This window comes from Peromyscus maniculatus, chromosome 21, assembly GCF_049852395.1.
Source record: "Peromyscus maniculatus bairdii isolate BWxNUB_F1_BW_parent chromosome 21, HU_Pman_BW_mat_3.1, whole genome shotgun sequence".
In the NCBI taxonomy this organism is placed as follows: Eukaryota; Metazoa; Chordata; class Mammalia; order Rodentia; family Cricetidae; genus Peromyscus; species Peromyscus maniculatus.
The window spans coordinates 69,487,775-69,490,781 of record NC_134872.1 but is presented as its reverse complement, the minus strand read 5'-3'; the positions used below and the strand labels follow the sequence as shown (position 1 = coordinate 69,490,781).

Genomic DNA, 3,007 nt, shown 5'->3' with positions numbered 1-3,007 from the left:
TTTTCTCTTGCATAAGTGCTACCTAAAGGAATTCTGTTTTTTAAATTCCTTAATGAGAAAGAGCAAAAGTTATTGATCCTGATTTTGGCGATGCACAGTCACACACCAAATGTAGGTCAAGGCATTTTATAATCATAAACATGGATGTAGAAGTTTGCTTTTTCAGAGACTAAAGGTCATGTCACTGTGAGCTTCCATCATGCTTGAAGACTTTGCCACTCCTTTACTGATGCTGCTGTTGTGATGTTCCATCCTCATTAGAACATCTGCTTCTGCCATAAGCACCAGGCTATGAATTTGTACCCATTTTCCATTGCTGGAATTAATTTAATCATGAAACAGAATGCCAGCTCCGTTGCCTTTTCAAAGACATTGGAGATGTCAGGTGTGAGGCCACCAAGAAGTCAGCACCTTCTGTACTAAGCAGAGGACAAACACCTGCTTTTTGTGCCTACTTACAGTCTGTCACATCTTCCTTTTCTTCTTTCTTTCTACTCATAGCTTGGAGGACCACCCAAGGGCCAAGTGCGACCTACAAGCTAAAGCTTGATGGCTCTTACTCCAGAAAACACAGATCCTGATCATCAGAGCAGGAGTCACTGATGTTTACTGAAAGTAGACCCCCACTATTTAAAATGTTTGGATAATATACTAACGAATAGGCATGTATTCATGACATGTTTACACATTTTACCAAGCCAATAATTTATATTATGAGGTGTATGCAGAATAGATAATATTCAAATGGGAGATGAAATGGGAGCAGCAGATGCTCAGAATGAACTTTCTGTGTCAGGATATCTGGCCCAATCCCCAGGACTCTGCTTTTAGGAGAAAAAGAGGACATTTCCTTATGTAAAAGAGATCCACAACTTTCTAAATCTTAATCCATTTTACTCAGAGTCTACTTAAACCCCAGGGAACTTAATTCATTTGCATCCTGCCAAAATATAGGCTGAAAACATTATAAGAATAGATTTTAAAATAAAATCAGTTCTCTAAAACTACAAAGAAAATATAGTGGGATCAAAACCAAATTCCCCTTGACCATAACATTTTCCTTCGGGATCATGATTTATTAACCATCTCTTGCTGGTGAAATAGAGTTATTTTAATTTGATATCTTACTTGAAATGCCAAGGCCACCTTTAAGGAAACAGCATACAGCTGAAGTATAGAGAGCAATGGCCTGGAACCCAAGGCACTTTTGAATTATTTTCTCAAATTTGCGTGTCATGCTTGTACTGGGGCCATGCGAATTTTCTTTGTGTCATTCCACTTTGCTCAGTATATGTGCTGCCAAAGTGAGCACACGTTATTTTATAAGAAAAATTTAAACAAATATCCTCCATCAGATCCCAAGATTCTTAACCTTGGGCTTGAAGATTCTGTAAGTGGTTATAGATAGCTTAACATATCACTGACCATGTTAAGAATTTTTATGCAGAACATTTGTCCTTATTTATGGCCATGACCAGTTATTTAGAGGACAGGAATCATACTATATATTTTTCTAGAAAGAATTTAATATAATGGATTGTCAGCAGCTTGGGCCAGAGGAGGCTTTTTTTGGCTGATAAGTCATAGTCTATCATCAAGGGAAGCCAACGCAGGAGCTCACGGCAGGAACAGAGGCTGTAGCAGAGACCATGGAGGAACACTGCTTACTGACTTGCTCTTCATGGTTTGCCCACCTGACTTTCTTATATAATCCAGAACCATCTGTCCAGAGGTGGCACTGTCCACTGTGGACTGAGCCCTTCCACATTATACACCAGTCATTAAAATACTCCATAGACATGCCCACAGGCCAATATGATGGAGACAATTTCTCATTTGAGGTTTCCTCTTCCCAGGTGACTTTAGGTATATCAACTTGACAAAAACCAACCACTAGCAAGAGGAGCAAACAAGAAGATGTGTTTTACACACCTCATGTGATAGGGGAATTAGAATTTGAAGGCTGCTTGTTGAGCCTGAGAGGATTGCCTGAATGAGATCCTCACCCCAGAAGCATGATCTAGCCATCATTGCTGTGGGCTTGAAAAGATAAAAGTAGTTAGTTACTCAAAAAATTATTTTTGAATTATTTTCAAGGTAGAGAGCTAACAATTATGTAGTTGCTATGTAATTGCTGCTATTTAAAATGAATAAATTGAAATTATTTTATATCCCTTAGCCAATGATTTTGCATATTGAATGAAAAGAAATGGAGACAAAGCAAACAAAAGAAGAGGAAGCAAGGCATGTTTGGAATTTTTCCCTAGAATAATCAATAAACAAATTATTAGTTAGAGGACAGATAGTGCCATGTAAACTCTACCCAGTGTGGTTTGCTGTCGCAAAGCAATTTGACACTTTCAACCACATAGACTGCTGAATGAAAAGAGGTCAAGACTTACCTCCTTTGATGACTAAAGTCACCATGGTGATTTTTCAGCTATGCAGTTAACGCAGGTACCACTTGAGACAAATTTCAAGTTGCATTAGCACAGTAAAATACTCAGATGTCTATCCCAATGATCTAGTTCCTCCTGTGCATGGCGTATCCATCCACCCTCAAGAATGGCCAATGTCAACTAAAGTAGAATTTTGAGATTCCTGAAAAGACTTCTCTTTCTTTCTTTTTCTGCTTTCATTGTGCAATGATTTCTCAGACCCAAATCTCGAATTATTCTTGACTTAAATTCTCTTTTGTTTTCATTGTGGGTCAACTCTGTCATGTTGTAGTTTCATTCCCCACTGCTGTGACAAAATACCCTGGCAAACACAATTTACAGGAGAAAGGAATTATCTGGATAATGGTTGCTACTTACAGTCTAACGCTGAAGGGCTGTCAAGGTGACAGGAACTTGGAGTCATGCAGTTTTGGACAGAGGGTGAACAACTGCACGTATACTTGTACCTAGCTCATCCTCTCCTTTCTTATACAGTCCACCACCCAAACCTGGGGAATGGTGTCATTCACCTTTAGGCTGGGTCTTCCCACATGAGTTAACAAAGTCAA

At 38.9% G+C, this 3,007-nt stretch overlaps 1 non-coding gene across 1 annotated transcript; it reads right to left on the bottom strand.

The window, feature by feature from the left end:
- Positions 1–1,202: 1,202 nt before the first annotated feature.
- LOC121824930 (U6 spliceosomal RNA) lies at positions 1,203–1,312 on the bottom strand. The gene has a single exon (XR_006066925.1). It is a non-coding gene; the product is annotated as a U6 spliceosomal RNA (small nuclear RNA).
- Positions 1,313–3,007: the final 1,695 nt, after the last annotated feature.